The following is a 19,811-nucleotide window of genomic DNA, read 5'->3' as shown; positions in this document are numbered from 1 at the left end:
GTTGAATATTAAAAAAAAATGGTTTTCCCCTTCTTCTTCTTCTTCTTCTTCTCTGTAACTCAAAAATGACAACAAATGAAAACAATAAAACAAATTGCATCCAAATACTACACTGACCGCAATCGGAAGCAATATTATTATGTTATCTACTGAATACATTTGGTAGATAAAAAACTTACAATATCTACCGAATATGTAAGGACAAATTTGCCATTACGATTTACGCAAGATAAGGGCTGGCTTCAATTTACGTTTGGGTGACCCTATTTTATTTTATTGTTGGCCCCTAATTCCTTTTGAGTGGCCCCTAAAAACGCGAGGTTTAAAATTTCAAATGCAGAATTATTTTTTTTTTAAATGTAATTGCAGGGTATGTTGGGTCCTTCGCTGGTTGTGGGTCCTTTGCTGGTGCTGCAAAGTGAATCCCTTGTGGCCTATCTTCAAGAACTTTAGCATTCTATTTACAATGGAGGGACGACAGTTTTACAAGGCTTAATTGGGGGCCCTAGAAAATAATTGGGGGCCTCACCAATTTTGTTTGCACCCCAAACTTTCAGGGGTGTATCAATAGTAAAGTGAAAATACTGTTTTACCCCTTATTTTTTAATTTTTTTTAATCAAAATTTTAAAATCAAAATCAAAACCAATTTTTTTTTCGAATTTATGTTTGCGAAAAAAATTCGGCTCAAATTTGTATGAAAAGGCGTCATGAATTTTTTTAAATAATAACGACCATCAAGAGTCGTCATTGTTTCAGCGACGACTCTAAACAGTCGTTATTGTTTCAAAAACGACCCTCAGGAGTCTCATTGTTTCAGTGACGACTCTAAACAGTCGTTATTACTTATAAAAGAGTCGTTATCTTCTTTAAAGATTCATTAATGGCGGAATACATTAAAGGGTCGTCATATGCGTAGTTGAACATTAACGACTGTTTAGAGTCGTCACTTAAACAATGACGACTCTTGAGGGTCTTTTTTGGAACACTAACGACTGTTTAGAGTCGTCACTGAAACAATGACGACTCTTGAGGGTCGTTAATTTTTAAAAAATTTCATGACGACTTTTCATACAAATTTGGAAAAAATGATTTTGATTTTAAATTTTTGATTTTAAAATTTTGCACTAATTAAGTGAGATTATCACTAATTAGATAAGGAGTAGATTAGGCATTACCAAAATATTTGGATAAGGGGTAACCCAAATTAGGATTTGGTGACCTTTTTTGTCCTCTAGTGGGAGGCCCCAATTACTTTCCAGGACCCCAATTTTTTGTTCCAGTTTTAGTATTAGTTTTTCTCCCTAGTATCTTGTGGCAGTTTTGTCAAGTTTTGGGAAAACTTTTGAAGTAGAGAGAGAGCACCTAACAGTAGTATTTTTTGTGCCTTTTAGTATCTTGTGGATGTTTGGTAACAAAATCTTTTAGTATCATAGAGACAGCACCTAACAGTACCTAAATCTCGTTCATGTCAGTGGCTTCTTTTTTCTAGCTTTTCTTTTTTTCTTTCTATCTGTGTTTCATAGCTCCAATAGTCTTGTGTATATGTTTGATTTTGTTTACTGCAATGACTTTTTGTTGTGCTTTTCTACCTATATCTGATTGTCTCTCCTGCTTATCTTAAACCTCTTAGGCTTAGTGTCGTTTAAATGTTGTCTTCAGTTTGCTTGAGTGAGAGATGGAAGCAAGACTGGGAGTCTCTAAAAAACATCAGACACCATTAGGAACGGCGTTTTGTCACTACATTATAGAAATTCGAATATCAGTATGGTACTATATGGTATTGTTCGAATATCGTACCGTTGGATTCATTATTTTATTGGAGATCTAAAGGTTGATAATGAGACGCCATTTCAAACGACGTTTTTACTTTGAATATTGAATTTCCACTAAACTTGGTCCTTGGAATTTGATGACGTGAGAGATCCAAGAAAGTTGAATCTTGGGTCTCCATTAGAGCCAGTCTTAATACTTGTTTACCTTCATTTACTACGTACTACCTCCATTTCTAGAAAAAGTGTTAATTTCACTTTTAGTATTATTTAGCTTTCACGTGGCGGCTGCTATTTCTTCATTGTCATGGCTTCTCTTTCACTATCTTCCCGTACCATGCATATGTTTTTGCATCTGATTTTGTTGGTCCTTTAGAGCAACTGCAGTGGACGATCATACCTATAAAGATGGTGTAGCATCGAGACGCAGCGCGACTGACTAAAGATTAAAATCCGGACCAAAACTAAATCCCAGACTATATTTGGTCTGGGACCAAGACCAAAACTAAATATAGTCGAGCGAATACGTTTGTTAAGGGACGAACGTATAATGTACGTTTCATGTGAAGCGGTTATATAGTCCACGTTCCATGGTGAGGCGAACTTATAAAATACGCTTCAATGAAACGCACGTAAAATGTACGCCCAATCGGGCGTAAGTAAAATGCACGCCTCACATGAGGCGTAGGTATTATGTACGTCCCAGTCAGACGAACACTTAATAATCGCCCCATTCAGGCGTTTGTATAGTATGCGCCTCATTTCAGGCGGTGCTAATATGTACGCCCCATTGAGGATTTCCATTTTCATAGAGCATTTTCAAAAGAGAATTCAAAGAGAAAATTGTTTTGTATATAGTTTATACTGTTGGTAATTTTCGAACGTTCGAGAAAATTGAATTTTGGAACGTTGGAAAGTTTGAAAAATGTTTTGGAACGTTAGAAATTTCGAATTTTAAAGGTTTCTTTCATACACCTATATATACACATGAATTCCTTTATATATACACATGAATTCCTTTGGTATTTACCCACAACTACTGATTCAAACTATCTATCAATCAGAATAATAAGAAGAAGTATTTCCTCTTTCAAATTATTTAGAATTTTTTCATTGAATCGCTTACAATGGCACCACGAGTAGCAAAAGGTCCAAATTTTTCAACAATCTTACAATGTCACCACGAGTAGCACGAGGTCCAAATTTTTCAACAATCGAAAATGTAACGATATGTAGAATTCATTTATCAATATCTCAAGATCCTGGTGTTGGAACTGATCAAACAGAAGCGGTGTTGTGGACTTGTATCAAAGCTGATATTGAACTTCAATTACCTAATAATCCAGAGCGGTCTTGGAGTTTGATAGTGATGAATTACCGATGCCAGGGATCCACGATGTTGATACTTAAATTTTTGATCGTCTGCACCTGCGATGTCCGTAGAAGCGTGCTCTTTATCATCTTCCAATATAGGAAACCTCCCTAACTGGGGAACATCAACCTCCTTAATTTGACCAGTAGAGATTAAATTATAATCCGCCTCGGCTACAGATTTATGTTTCTTGTTCGTCTCCATGCGACCATTGAACCTCGTTGTTAGTTTGTTCAACATCTGTGCACACACAACATAGATGTAATTTCATAATTAAAACACCAACCCTAAACCAAAATACACATATATTGAACTCAACAAAACTAACATACTTTCATATTTTTATAAGTCCATAAACGTATGTTCTAACGAAATAATTTCATATATTTGTAAGTCCATAACCGGATGTTCTAACGATTGAACCTTGTCACTTATTAGGAAGTAAAGGGCTGTCAAATACCAAATACTGCGTCTTTTTAACAGGTCCTCAAGTGATCCTAATAATCTCCTTAACTACACTCTAACATACAAAGATTAACACCGACGTGATTTCCCATAATAGAAAGACAATCATTGATCAATATTAATTAAGATTGTTGTTAACGAAGGAATATTTAGCTCAATTTTTCGATGACGAAAAGGAACAAGAGTTCAATGAATGAATATAACTCTCTTTGTTAAAAGGCACAACTCCCCCAAAACAGATGCTTCTCATGTTAGCATGACAAGTAGTGAGAAAATCTATAAATGCAGAGTTATTGCTTAGAAAAATATTACCTTCCTTCAGAGGGCTGGTGGAGAGCTTGATCAATTCACTGTAAAATTAGCACCGTTTGTCACCAGGTTTAGAGCTGGAGGATGTTCCCGAAAGCTGCAGCATCAAGACAACTTGGTCATTATTCATTGAGTGAATTCAATTAATCACTTAAAACTACTGAATTAAATAAAGTAGAGAAATGCAGCTTTCGAGTGAAGGATACAATTTTATTGAACACTTGAAATATAATCATGAAAGTGGAAAAAAAAACAACTTATGGGTTCATTAGCACAATTGATCAAACACTTGAGCTACTGAGATTAATAAAAGTTGAGTGGAACAACTTTTGATTCGATTTATCAAATACTAATCCTATAATGCATGGAATCTGGAACATATACTCAGGCTAATTCAAATTCTTACCTGGGATATTTATTTATTTTCACTGAATTAATCAGAGTGAAAAGTTTTTTTAGAAATCAGCATCATGAGGTTTTTCAGAAATCTAATGGTTGGAAACACAAATTCCTTTTAATACAACACAAATCGGGTGAAACTCCACAAACCAATATTGTTGATTCACAAGAATTGAAGTTAAAAGAACAAATTACAAACAATTCTCAAATGTAATGAGGTCCTCTGCATGTATGTGAAAAACAAAAGGAAGGAGAATAAAAATAAAGAAACATACCTCTCATGGAACGAAATACCAGGGTTAATTTCTCGTTTTTTTTTTGTTGCCTGCTGCTGTTTGAGAATGGGAGAACACAGGTAGAGGAAGTGATTATGCGGTAGAAACAAGAAGAAAAGAGGAGAAGACTCGAGAAGAAGAATAGGGTTTAACGCCCTCACACGTATAGTGTACGTGTGTGATTATGGGATAACATAATTTAAACGCCTGACTTCAGGTGTTTGTATAACCTCCGCTCCACCAGGCGTGAATTGTATAACCGCATGTTCGACGGGCGTATGTTATATGTTCGCCCCACATCAAACGTCGGTTTAACCCACGCCCCACGACAGGCGTTGGTTATATCTACGTCTATTTTAAAAGAAATTTATATCCACGCTCCACAGGCAAACAAACATTATACCAACGTTCGACCAAATATACTCAGCTCCCGTAGCGTCGCACCACATACTAAACTCAAATTTGGTCACTTTTTTTGATCTTTGATCTTTGGTTTTGATCGTACCATTGCAGTTGCTCTTAGTTTCCCTTCTTTCATGACTCAAGTCACAACCCTGCTGTACAACACCCATTGGTCTGAAAATCTAGCTTTGTGTCTCAGTCCTAATAAGTTAATAATGAAAACTACAGTGAGACCCATTTTCCGAGAAACCCATGTCCACGGAAAGTCACGCTCGCACCCATTATCTAGGTCAAAATTTCCATCGCACCCATATTTTCTTTAAAAAAAAATCCCATGTTCTTCCTCCGTTCTTTTTTCATGGCTTCTTTTATCATGAGAAGGGAATACTTGATAAAAGATCCCTTGTAATCAAATCTCATTTCGAGGTTTTACTGGGAGTGGAAAAAGGGAAGAGACGAGGGTTCCAATTTCCATCAAAATTTCTAGGGTTTAAGGGTTTTTTCCATTTTTCAATCAAAATCAAATTTAATCCAATTCCATATCTTGAATTTCATCATCATAATCACCATCATGTTTACTCTCCGTAGAGTTGTAAATCCTCTCAGATCCAGACTACATTTTGGTCTAAGATCACTAGCAGCAGCAACAGCTCCTCTCCGATCATATCATACAAAATCAAACATTTTTCATCAAATTTCACCAACAGTATCAAACAATCTTCACCAGAGCCAACCACATCACCGAAATCTCTTCACATTTCGTGGTTTTAACTCTCAATCAGAACAACAACAACAATCACCGATCAAAAAAGAAGATGGATCCATACAGTTGCTAAGAAACGGGGAAAGGCAAAAAGGTCGTCAAGTCCGAAGTTCCTTGCGCTGTCGAATAGCTTTGTCTTGAGTATTTATGTTGGTTCTGATGAATTGGAGAATGCTGAACAAATGTTTAAGGAAATTCAGGATTCAGGATCTCCGGTAAGTAGTTCAGATTGTCAAAATATGATATGTTTGTATAAGAAATTCGAAAGGAGAAGATAAAGAGTGTGTTATTGTTCATGGAGGAAAACGATGTGGAGATGACTCTGGATTTTACATACAGTTGTTGGAAGATGATTATGTAAAATGGTTTGTCCATCACCGATTTAGATCTTGGGAGCAGTTGGTTGAAACGATAGAGAAGTTGGAGTTTGCCGAATCCATGAAAAGTGATGGTTTTGTGTTGATTCCTAACTATATCCGTGCGGAGATGGCCAGACACTATATTGGTATAACAACTGCAACAACAATCAATTGGTATAATCATCTATTCCTGCACATTTTCTCTATGATCTAGTTTTGTTTTTAAGATTGTTGAGTAGTAATAGTTTAATTTGCCGATTTCAGGATAAAAGTCGCCGGAGTGCACCGGTTGATATCTGGAGATCACAGTCTTCGAAGTTTTATACTGGATGTAGTAATAGAGGGTCTCATTTCCCCCCGTAAGCATCTCTATTCTTCTGACATTTTGTTGCTTTGTATTGTAGTACATTACCGTCCTGAAATGGGTTAAGAGTACCCTCTTATAGTACCTGACCTTAAGTATGAATGTAACCTGCTTGATTATATGACTCAGAACTATCTTAGCATCTTAGGATTGTGTTTATTAAGTGAACTGGTATATAACGAATTACGGTGAAACTTAAAAAGAGAAAGGTCAATGACATGCGTGTGTTATGTACATGAATGATTATGAAGCAGATGGAAGGGAAAGAAGGTTGGGAAATTAGAACCCTCGTCCCAACGTTTGTGAATGGGATGTTTCATCACCTTGGCTCAGTACCAGATGGTTTCGGTGTGTGTGACATGCATTTAGAAGAAAATGTAGGTGTGAATAGTGATGGATAACATGTTATGCATCTACAAAATTTGTTGCATATATAACTTGTTATACAGTTCTGAAAATGGTTGCATAAAACGTTGTGCAGTTTTGTTTTTTTTTTTGCATAACTTGTTATGCAGTCTAGAAAACGGTTGCATAACACGTTGTGCAACTACTTTTTTGTTAGTATTGAAACCAACAAAAAATAAGGTTGCAAAACTTGTCATGCACCTACAATAATATCTACATAACATGTTATGCAGTCGTGAAAATGGATGCATAACCTGTTATGCATCCGAAAATATGGCTGCATAATGCATTATGCATCGAGAAAATTGTTGCACAATCTTTTATGCATCGCGAAAATAGATGCATAACCTGATATGCATCCGTAAATATGGATGCATAATGCATTATGCATCAATTTTTTATATACGCACTAAAATCAACCAAAACAATGGCTACATAACTTGTTATAGATGCTTATGCATATGCATAATTTGTTATGCAGTTGAGAAAACGGTTGCATAATTTGTTATGCGTCTGCAGAATGTGTTATGCATCTTTTTTGGTGGCTGCATAATGGTTATGTATCAAATTTTCGAAAATTTTCCCTAAAATGGTGATCACCTCCGATTTTTTCGTGAAAAACAAAATTTTGATATTCTTGTTTGTACTCGTTGCGTAGCTCTCTTAAAAATATTTCCAATGAATAAAATTTGTAAAATTCCAAGACGCGGATTTTTAGATATGTTATATGCAAGTTGCGTTGCCAATTATACCCCTGATACATAACCCGTCATGCAGATGTATAATCCGTCATGCAGACATTTTTAATAATTTCATATAATTATGGGTGTCACGAATCAAAAATTTAATTGTGGGCCTGACAATAAAAATATTATTTTTTTTTGGGCTTGCGCTTAAGTTTTCCAAGTTAATAAGTTCGAGTTATCCACTTAGGCTGGGTCAGGTTCCTATATTGCCACTTTGGTAACTTAGCTATGAGGTACCGTAGTGCAATAACAAAATACCACTTATCCTTGAGTTATTAATTAATAATATGATTATACTCTTTCTATATTGATTTGCGAGAGTAAATTAGTAGAGTTCGTATGATCTTGAGGTTAATCTTGTATTTTATTTGTATATTTTATATGATTGGAAAATTATGATGAGATGGTGATGATTATTTGTTTATTTTATATAATTGGAAAATTATGATGCAATGTTTTTTATGGAGAAGATTAATAGATTTGAGAGGTAAAGGACTAGATCTACTTATAAGATGGTGATGATTATATTATCATATAATCAATTGATAAATCCAAAACATCAATATATATTTCAATAAATAAAAGGAATATCGTTTTTCGCCAGTGGCAACATCTAGCAATGAGATGGTGATGATGATGATAATTCTAATAGTTCAAGCTAAAACATCAAAACACGAAAAACATTTCAATCAAAAAGGAAGATCATCTTTATTTTTTCATGAACAGAAGAACACGATTAACAATGAGCTTTTCTTTTATTATTGTTAGTATTAGAGAATTTGACATAATACAACCCAAACTTTTTTGTCGTTATTGTTATTATTTTGATTGACGACCGAACCTAAATCTGGAAATTTTTGAAGTTTAGTAATGAGATTGGGATAACTAAAAAAATTTGATGCTCAGACGTTATGATGGATATTTTCGTTGCTTATCCATTCAATGACGGTTTTTTTGTCGGCAAAAGTAATGATTTTGTTCGATTCAACTATTGCCAAGGAAAAGTATGTTGTTGAATACGTTAGGAACGGAAATATCGGTTTCACAAGGCTTGTTCTCTTGACCAAACTACTTGGTTACTTTTGAGATTCAGACAACTAAAAACATGAAGCCTATTATTGGGGCGTCACATTCCAATAGAGGAGCTTCACTAACAGGACAAAAACAGGTCACCCGTCAGTAATTTAAAAAAATCCTTATCTAAAATATTTTTATAATGGCTAAACTACCTTCGATTAGTTAATGTTAATTATTTAATTAGCTATTAGATCATGAATTTCTTATATACTTGGTGAATAAACTAAATCAAACAAGATGTTAGTTTTGGTGGAAGAAAAGTAGAGGGAATATTATTCTTTTGGGGATTTCTTTTCAAAACCCTAGATTTTGATTCATTAAAGTGAAGAAATTAGTGATTGAAAACAATTAGGTATACCTCCAACTTAGCTCCATCGTCGTCTTTATTGCCAAAAATTTACGTCAAAATTTTGGCATTTTTAAGCTTCTTGGGGCAATTTATGGTTAGATTATGATGAAATCCTAGCCGTTACTGGTTAAAATTGGGAAGAACCTAATCATAAATCAGTTACAGTTGGGTTTTAGTTTTCTGGGGGTCAGCCGTAGACAAGTTACAGCTGAAGTTTTCATTTCTCGTATCCAACCGTAACTAAAACCTAATAGTAACCATGTAACTAAAACCTAAAAGTCACTAAAACCCAACCGTAACTAAACCTAAAAGTAACTAAAACCCAACCGTAACTAAACCAAATCGTAACTACAACCCAACCGTAACTAAAACCCAACTGTAGCTGAACCTAACCGTAACTGAATCCAACCGTAACTAAAACCTAACCGTAACCAGAACCCAAAAGTGAATAAACCTAACCGAAGCTAAAACCCAACCGTAATTAAAACCCTTAAGCAACTACATCCCAACCGTAACAAACTCGAACCCAACCGTAACTAATTCTTAAAAGCTTGAATTGTTGTTAATCATGTATATTTACGTATAGCTTTATCTTGAATTGATTATCAATTTTTAATTTTGTTTTTGATTATCACGATTAGGAGAAGAGATGGAAAAAAAAGATTTTTATTTTAGTTTTTTTATTGATTAGGTTTAAATAGATGAAAGGGTAATTTAGACTTTTTAAATACCTTTAGGACATCCCCTAACCAACTAAATAGACATTAGAATCATGGGTGAATCCCCTCTATTGAAATGTGACGTCCCAATAATAGGCTTCAAAAACATAGGTGTCCAAACCATCTGTTTATTTTCGAGATTCAGACAATTGAAAAAGGTAGATGTCCAAACCAGTTGAACAATTGTTTCAGTTACTCATCGTTCAATGATGTTTTTTGTCATTAAATAGTATCTTTTATTTGTTACAGTAGTAAAAAAAATTGTTTTTGAATAAGCTTTACTTATGAATAAAAGAAAGTTAGTTCGCATCAGGATATACTTGTCCCAACCTTACACATTTAATTATAGGGTTATTTAACGTTTGGTACCCAGCAAATGTCCAATACCTAGCTTTGGTACTCAAAATTTGAAATATTAAGGGTTGGTATTCGTTGACCAAAAGTTGACTGTCGATGACTTTGATTGACCAATTTTTATTTTATTATCTGTAATTATTATGAAAAATTTATTGAAATTTACAAACTTATCCCTATTAAAGCCCTAAATCATTGAATAATCTTCTTCATATTCGTTGACTGAACATAATACAGAAAGTAGAAATTGATGTTTAGTCCCAAAGTTAGTGGGATTTGGACATCTTAGTCCTGTCATCTTAAGCCTAGTACGTTCTCGTCCATTTTTATGAAAATATGAACGTTTTAATCCTTTTTTGTACGGGTTAATCCTTTTCCTTTCCGATCCAGAAAAAGCATTTTTTCATAATACCTGAAATGTCCTTCAAGTGATTTCATACCCAAAAATAGATTATTTCACTTTAAGTCTTTCAGATAATGGATTTTCGGAAAGAGAGGGGATTTCGAGAGACTGTGAAGAGATGGATGATTCAGTAGCGATTATTCTCTATGACTGCCTTCTCCAATCAAAATTAAGGCTCATACATGTAGATATAGTTATTTTTCTAATGGTGAATGAAGAAATTGATGATAATTTGCAGGCTACCAGAGAGATTGAATCTGAGATTGCAGTGTTTTGAGATTAAAACTTTCTTGGCGATGAAAGAATCCGATCTGATGAAAATGGAATTAGTTTCTTCGATTGAAATCAACAGCTTGACCAAAGTTTCTGCTAATGCTTTCATCTACATCTAGGTATATTTCTTAGCTCAATTCATATTTAATTAGGTTTAATTCTCTCAAAAATTCATCTCAAGTTATCATTTTAGGAACTCTAGTTAAGATCTAACGTTTGGTTTACGGTTTAAACTCAATTAGTTGACTTTCCTTTTGATTGCGGAGGATTCAAAGGTTGTATAAAGAAATTAATTTCAGATCTTTTTATATGGAATTTTACTGAATTTTTGATGCAATTATAGTAGATGCAGAAGAATCAAAAATGGTGTTACCGAGTATATACTTAATCACATAATTCGGTCCAACATCTACAAACAACATAGTTTTACTATTACTAAGCAACAAACAATTGAGTTTGTCCCACTTTCTTTCTGAGTGCTCTATGTATCCATATTATGATTACATGTGGTAGCTAGTCCTTAGTGACTATAGTGAATAGCCAAACAAATATGATAGGAAAATAAAATATTGTCATCATGTTAGTGGAAAAATCTTGCACTAGTTTTTCCTTTGTATTCATTAGTTATTATCAGTTGTATTTTCATAACAAAAGTATTCTATCGAAGCTCCACTTCAATTTCAGAAGAATGGATCCAATACTCTTGTTCTGGATAACAAATGTTCCTTACACAAGCAACTAGTATATTTGAACCTCCTCTGCGATGGGATAGGAGGCGATCCCACAAATGTTGATGCGGTGCATCTACATGCTCGGAATTTAGCTTTGGCTTTACTTTTTTTGTTTTGTTTTATTAGTCTTCTTTTTTTGTTATGTTTTGGACACAATCATCCTAATTTCTTATTTTTCGACTACTGTGATATAAAGTGATATAAATCCAGCAGTTTAATGACAAATTTGAGCCCATCATTTCTTTATGACATTTAAAATAGAAATAGCCTTTCAGTTAAGAAATTACTGTCTTGATGCAGTTCATTTATTAACTAGAAATGATGATAGTCACAGAGGTTAATTATAAGAGGAGGTTCACTCCAAAATTATAAGCATCGCTATAGATATCTCTCGGGGAATGGAACACTTACATCTAAATGGCATCATCCATCGTGATCTTAAATTGGAAATCATTTCCATTTTAGTTTAGTTTGTCATTTCCTTTTTTTTTATGATTTATACCATTTTTATTTTAAGGATATTGCTATACAAATTCATTTTTGCTGCAAATCCCATGATTGCAGTTGCCTCATGCCTTCATGAGTAATTTGTCTTTTACTAACGTTCAACAGTCTATGATGTGCACAAATTTGTTTCATTTTAACTTTTTTACTTCATTACATTTCATATCAATTTCATTTTTTAACTTTTTTGCTTCATTATGATACGTAGTTCACTTGAACATACTCATGTTAATAGTTTTACTTCGTTTTTATATAATGTGATTCCGGAAAATGTTGGTACTCAGAATTTTATTGATTCTGTAAGTGGTGAAAATGATGGCGATGAGAGATAATAACATATGAATTTCTTTCTAGGATGGATCTTACAGATGATTTGTTGCATATGGTATGATGGGTGCGAATGTGTGTACATATATTTTTTTTTGGTTTATATCGACTTTGCTTCATTTTAAAATCATGTTTGTTATTTTATTTACATGTGTTTTCATTCTTGTATCATTCAAATCTCTGTCTAGCTGGAGGAGTGTGTCGACAAGGTTTGTTATTGAGACCGTAATGGGTTAATTAAGTTTTCGCCAGTGCATATTTCACCAGTGGTCTTTTGTTATTGAAATATTAATGTATACATGATTGTACACATGTTGATTCTTAATGTGCACATAGTTGTACACTTGTTGAATGTTAAGCTTATTTAACTTTTGGAATGTTGGCCTTTTTTTAATTGAAATCTTATCAACTCTTCCTCTACAAGTTGATTCTGTGGATGAGATAGATGAGTATCCATCACTTAAGGTTTGCGATGTTCCGAATGTCCGGTGGTTGTTTAAGTCCTACTGGCCAATTCAGTAGTTTCTATTTACTAAAAGTTCTATCTACACTTGGCGTTTCAGAGAAATCATCAAGAAGCACTGAAGAAGCTATTGAATGGTGAGCCGTTTCCAATAGAGGTAAGATGCTTTAAGTTGATATGCTGCAGTTCTGATGTGTTGTATTTTGATGCCATTAAACTCCTGAATTTTGTTTAATCCTCTTACTATAATCACCGTCTATACCATCCCATCATTATGTCGGTGTGATGGTGAGGCATTACTCACTGAAATGAAAATAGTTTGGAAGAGTCTGAAGTGGCCAACATCATTTAAATAGCTTCCTATATATTGTATTATATGTCTATTTTTAGCTACGAGCAACTTCTTACTGGTCTTATCTCAGGTTATAAAACAAGCTGAAGCTGCAATAGATGAACTCCAAAGTAAATCAAAGACATCAAAGGTAGATAACTCTGACTTGTTTTTTGTGCTCAACTGTATGATCGTAGTAAGTACATTAGGTTGCTTATTTTGTTACCTTTCTTTAAAAGGTTGGTTAAGTATATCTTAGGAGTACCTTTAAGATCTTATGCTCATGTCAGGCTTCAAAAAAATTTGTTTCAGTTTTCATCCCTAATTACATAGTTACATTTGTCTCACTACTTTCATTTAGTTTTTTTGATCTCTCATGCCTCTTATTCTATGAATTTTTTTTTGGATTATTAGATATTTATAGCTTTGAGTAGAATCCGACTTTCAGCTCTTTTGATATGAATTGGTAATGTGTACATAGTTGTACACATGTTGATTCTTAATGTGCACATAACTGTACACATATTGATCGTTAATGTGCACATAGTTGTACACCTATTAGTTGACGTGTACATAGTTATACACCTGTTCATCGTTAATGTGCACATAGTTGTACACCTGTTGATCGTTAATGTGTACATCGTTTTACACATTCTGATGGTTAATATGCACATAATTGTACACCCGTTGATCGTTAATGTGCACATAATTGTACACCTTTTTGAATACTAATGAGCACATAATTGTACAGCTGTGGCTGATTGTTTAGAAATGTCCCAAACAAATGTGTTTGTGCTAACTCTTTTGTTACACTTGCTAATTTTCATCCTTCAAGGTTGAGTTTATCCAAATCGGGATAATTCTTTGGTTACAATAGTGAAACCTTCAGAAAAACATATTTTATTTTTGTTTGCAGTATAAAACTTAAAGGCAACTGTAACTTGATTTCTTAGACTTGAACATACACATGATCTGTTAGTATCTCAAGTTCTCAACTTTTTTATGTATCTCAATTGCAGGTGTATGAAGGTCAAATACGATAGAGATGAGTCCCCAACTTATGTTGCTACGCTTGCAGCCCAAGATGCTGCAACACGGTGCAAGGTATTTGTTCTAGTTGTATACTTGGTTTCCTTGATGATGCCTACCTTAATATTGGTCCTAACTGATAACATGATTGCGTGCTTAAGGATTTTTTGGTTGAATTTGACTAGTACAACGTTCGTTTAATAAAATATATTTTATTGAGTGATTAGCCTTCGTGGTCATTGACATTGTTGATGTAGCTCTACTTGTTTGTCCTTTTGCTCCGAGTACATGGGTTTCGTATGTATTAAATTTAGGAATTTATAAGCATTTAAGGGTCTAGTTAACACAACTGGCATGTATCATGTAAGGGTCCAAGTGAAAGCTTTACTAGTCAGTGTTGCCTCCTGTTCTAAAGATAATTTTTATAACTTTCATGTTTTTTTTGCTAATGTGCACATAGTTGTACAAATATTGATTCTTAATATGTACATGATTATACACATGTAGATTGTTAATGTGTACATAGTTGTGCACCTGTTGATTGTTAATATGAATGATCGTTTTTGTGCATGTTTTGCAGGGGTGTACATATTGATACACCTGTGTAAAAATTAGGTTTCCCATGAAAATATAGGTTTCCCATGTTTTACAGAAGTGTACATATTGGTGCACCTGTGGAAAGTAATTCATATGAAAAATAGTTTTGTGTGTGGTTGTGATTGATCGACTTTATGCATGTTTTGAAGCGGTGTACGTATTGGTGAACCTGTGTAATTCCCATGAAGAAATAGGTTTGTGTGTGGTTATGAATGATTGTTTTTCTGCATGTTTCAAAGGCTTGTACAGATTGGTGCACCTGTAGAAAGTAATTCATATGAAAAATGGGTTTGTGTGTGGTTGTGAGTGATCGACTTTATGCATGTTTTGAAGCGGTGTACGTATTGGTGCACCTGTGTAATTCCCATGACGAAATAGGTTTGTGTGTGGCTATGAATGATCATTTTACTGCATGTTTCAAAGGGTTGTACAGATTGGTGCACCTGTATAATTCCCATGAAGAAGTATGTCCGAGTGTGAGTATAAATGATCGGTTATATGCATGTTTTGCAGGGGTGTACAATTGGTGCACCAGTGTATTTTCCATGAAAAAGTAGATTTGTGTGTGGTTTTGAAGGATCGGTTTTAGGCATGTTTCGCAGGGGTGAATATATTGGTGCACCAATGTAATTCTCATGAAAAATTAGGCCTGAGTGTGAGTATGAGTGATCAATTTCATGCATAATTTTTGTAGGTGTGTACAAAGTGGTAAAACAATGTCTTGATTCTTCGTAAGCCTTCTATAGGAGCATGATACATAATAGCTTCATTTTAATGACAACTTTTTCATTTCATCTCCGTGTATGCTTGAGCATGCCTGATAACAAAATTTTGCAAAACCTTTGGCATACTTATAGCTTTATATGTTCTCAGTTCTCGTTAGTTGTCATTCTTGCCTACAAAAGTGTTCCCTCTTTATCCAACATGTGTAGAGAGTTTTACATATGTTTATTTTTAATTAATGTGTGCATAGTTGTGCACATGTTGATTCTTTTTAAAGTTGACCATAGTTTTTGAATTATGAAGCCCTTAACCTGACTTTTATGACTACGGTCGAAAATTGGAATTCAATCTCATACATTTGGGGTTGACTTATGGGATGACATAACTTGGATCTTATTTTTTATGTGTTTCTTTTCGATGGAATTTACAAAGAACATCTTGACGATATGTATGTAACTGCAGTTTTTCTTTACTTTCTAGTTTTTTGTTATTTGTACAAAGTGGTGCCTACTTTTTTGTTTAATATTCATATTTGTCTACAGACGCCCGGGTGTTGATAAAATCTACAATGTTTTCAACAATCAACTTCTTGCAGCTCTAAAAAAATTGAAATTTGGTAACCAACTCGCGATGGAGAACATATGAAAGATAATTACTGAAGCAGATTGTTACCAATCACATCTTATCGCCCCGAACAAGGATGTCGTTGTCTCATTGATTCTTCGTTTATTACTATTAGAGGCCATGCGGAGGTAGTAGTTGATAATGTAGGCATTACTTTTACTCACTGCCTATATTCCTTGTCAAACATAGTTGTACACACTAGTGTAAATTTACATTTTTGAAAAATGAAAATTATATAGTCATATGGGTACTCATTTTGTAGATCTCGAAAAGAGCTTTCCGAATATATAGAGTTTATGAATTTTGGATGAGCGGTTCAAAAGATAAATTGGTTTTAATTATTTTTATATTATTTAAAGTTGTTGACATCATCATGAGTCACTTTGGACCAAACTGTAAATATTTGGACTAAATTGTAAATTAGGAAGGTTATTTGTGTATTTTCCATATTTTAAATAATTTTTGGACTAATTTGTACCTAGTTGACTCGGTATGGACTAAACTATACCTTTTGACGTGTTTTTGGACTAAACCGTATTTTTCCCATATAGAAATCTCTACCCATCTCCATTATTAACGACAACAAGGCACTAGTACCGACTGATTTTTCTAGCTCAAATTCTCTCAATCTCCTCGTGCAATTTCGAAATAGGTAAAGACCCAAATTCCCCAATCCGATAGAATCACTAAAAAGAACTTTCAATCTCTCGTTATCCATCAACTAAATCAACGACAACAGCTTGATTCCCTGGCTATTTTCACGGACTTAAATTCCTTCCTTCTAGATTTCAAACACCTCTCTTAGGCTGAGTTTGGTAATGTTGTGGCTTTTGCAGAAGCGCTTTTCTGCTATGCTGTGCCGTGTAAAAAAAAGTTAGGTGTTTGGTAAACTATATACTAAAAGCTAAAGCTGATTAAAAAAGTTATCAAATTGTGTTTGGTAAAATATTAGTTCAGTTATTGTGTTCGTAGCAAATGACTAAAATAGACATAACATTTTAATGTGAAACCACCTTACGGGATAAAAAAAAAATCAAATTAAGATCAAACAATTATTTAATATTGGCTCTTATTTTTATTTTTGATTAATTTTTTTAATTAATTTCACCACATATATATTTTCTTTAAGCTCCCATTAAACTTTTATCGATTTCATCTCTCAATTTTTCCATTTCTTTTAAAAATAATAATCTTTAAAGAGCATGATATAGATTGAAAATAACAATCTTTAAGAGATATGATATGGAGAATAAGATATTGATTGTAAAAAATTTAAGTGCAATTTTGGCCATTTATAAAATAAAGTAGGGATATAAAAGAAAAATGAAGTCTTAGAATTAGGTGGGATCAGAGCTTATGCTTTTGGAACTTTTAAAAGCTCCTCCTCAAGCTTATGAAAAATGAGGAATTTTGGAAGTGCTTTGGACAAAAAGCACTTTAGAATTTTTTTACCAAACACCAATATGGAAAATTATTACTATATATATTTTTTGAAAGTGCTTTTGGAAAAAAAAAAAGCATTACCAAACTAAACTTTAATAGTTGGCAATCACCAACAAGACACAAGAGCTTTGGCTCGCAGCTGCACAAAGCTTGGGACTTCTGTCAAGCAGTTGATATGCACAACCTGGTAATCTTGCTGCACGTAAAGAAATGTCTTCTCCAATTCCTATAATTCAAAATCCACACAAAACCCACATTTCTCATCCATTCAAATCACACATTAATTTCATCTATTCAACACCCTCAGAATGATGGCACTCTCACTTCCATTCTCCCCTGTAATTTCCGGCTTCATACTGTGTCTGTATCTTTTTTATATGAATTATTGTCCTAGCCCATCTCTCCGGCTTCAACTTCTTGTATAAATCCTCTACTGATTTCTCGGTGGTTAGCTTGTATCACTATTCTCATATCCTTCTTAACTTCTATCATCACCAATAATCATCCTTTCCTACTCTTCTTTACAAGTTCAACCAAAGACGCGGAGATGAGAGAAAAATGTAGAAGAGAAGAATTAAACCCCCAATATAGAAAATACAAACCCGCACTCGGAAATCAATATTAAAAATCATACTCGAGCTAAGAAATGAAAACACTTAATAATGTTAGTAATCGAAATCAAGATCAAGAAATAAAAACCCTTAGGCAGAAATCAATATTTCCAACTCTTTCTCAAATGATTCATCACTACTACTTTTTACTTTCTTTTTTAATTATATTTCCTGTAAGCAAAAGGATCTCTTCATGTTCTCCACCAATAACAGTTCCTGATACTGATGTAAGAAGAAAATAACGCATTGATAAAAAAGACGAAGTTACTAGGAAGGGTAAATATGAAAAATTCACTTTTTCAATATTAAATTATTTTATTAAAAGAAAATAATAAACAATCGGTTCAAAGCATGGTGATTGACCGTCAACATTTGGTCAAGGTACCAACACTTAATATTTCAAATGTTAGGTATCAAAGTTAGGTGTCGGCCATTTGCTGGGTACCAAACGTTAAATAACCCTTAATTACATGATTTGTTCTTTTTTTTCTTTTTTTTTTCCGGTCCGAACCCATCTTTGCAAAACAATGATATTTATAACTCTCTCATTATTTAATAGAGAATCCAATCAACCAAATTCTCTTGCAAATTTTATGAAACACGTGATAAATATCGACATTTCCGTTCCATCATGTAACCTCAAATAAAAATTCCAAGAATTTATACACAAGCCTCAACAAAAAGTTGGAAAAAGTAAATTTTTATAATGTTGTTGAAGATGCGTCAACTCTACCGAGAAGCATACATTCACAATTTGACGATCCTAGTCTTTGATTTGGAAGTATAGTCGTTGTTATCACTCAAATATGTAATTTCTGATCAGATTTCTGCTGACATAAAGTTAGGATTTCTGATTATCTTCTAAGTCGGTTAAGATATAAGGCGATTAGAAGAGAATCAGAAAGGAGGGAAAAATTTCGAAGTATGATTTTTATCAATGAAATGATTTTGTTTACATTATTAGCCTTTCTGACTATTTATATGAACATGGGGATTACATGTGTTGAGGGTGGTTTTTAGTTAAAGTCTAAATTGTAAAACCCTATATTTAATGTGTCGTCATTATGTAAAGAAACAAAGCCATTTAAAAGTAATGAGTGCCAAAGCCTCTTTACTTACATACGTATTGAGCAATTCAGTATATTTATATACATAAAATTTATCCGGAATGGTGCGTGTATCAACAATCCCAAATATTCTGTAAATTTTATCTTCCACCTGCACTACTCACTAATGCATGGCATGTCGAGTAATCATTCTATGCCATGTTCCCCAGCCGAACTCTTAATGTTGACATGACATGACAATTAATGTTCGCTCACAACGAGTAGCATGAATTTCCCGAAGTGTCAGGATCAAGATGTGCATGGAAGTACCCAACCAGAGGCACGCAAGTTACGCTGCCCTATGACATAAAATTAGTGATTTTGCATCAATGCGCAAAATTCACCAAAATTGATTGATTTTGTGACAGCTCGCAAAATCCATTTTTTCTAACATAGTTTTATCAATTTGCAAAAATTAGGTTTTTGCGGCATGCGCAATATCTTGAACCCTATTGGTCGAGACCAAACCTAGGTAAGCTAGGAAATTGATCCATCATGGAGCTAGTAGGAGCAAGATC

General features: G+C 33.8%; 2 long non-coding RNA genes across 2 annotated transcripts; one reads left to right on the top strand and one right to left on the bottom strand.

Moving 5' to 3' along the window:
* Positions 1–2,833: 2,833 nt before the first annotated feature.
* Positions 2,834–4,737, bottom strand: LOC113361878. Its single transcript, XR_003365400.1, has 3 exons — positions 4,591–4,737; positions 3,920–4,013; positions 2,834–3,382 (listed from the first exon to the last, which is right to left on the bottom strand). It is a non-coding gene; the product is annotated as an uncharacterized LOC113361878 (long non-coding RNA).
* A 597-nt stretch (positions 4,738–5,334) lies between these two features.
* On the top strand, positions 5,335–6,602 carry LOC113361877. Its single transcript, XR_003365399.1, has 2 exons — positions 5,335–6,288; positions 6,379–6,602. It is a non-coding gene; the product is annotated as an uncharacterized LOC113361877 (long non-coding RNA).
* The last annotated feature ends 13,209 nt before the right edge of the window (positions 6,603–19,811 follow it).

Source organism: Papaver somniferum, chromosome 3 (assembly GCF_003573695.1).
Source record: "Papaver somniferum cultivar HN1 chromosome 3, ASM357369v1, whole genome shotgun sequence".
Taxonomy (NCBI): Eukaryota; Viridiplantae; Streptophyta; class Magnoliopsida; order Ranunculales; family Papaveraceae; genus Papaver; species Papaver somniferum.
The sequence above is the reverse complement of the archived record's forward strand: the minus strand, read 5'-3'. Positions and strand labels throughout refer to the sequence as shown.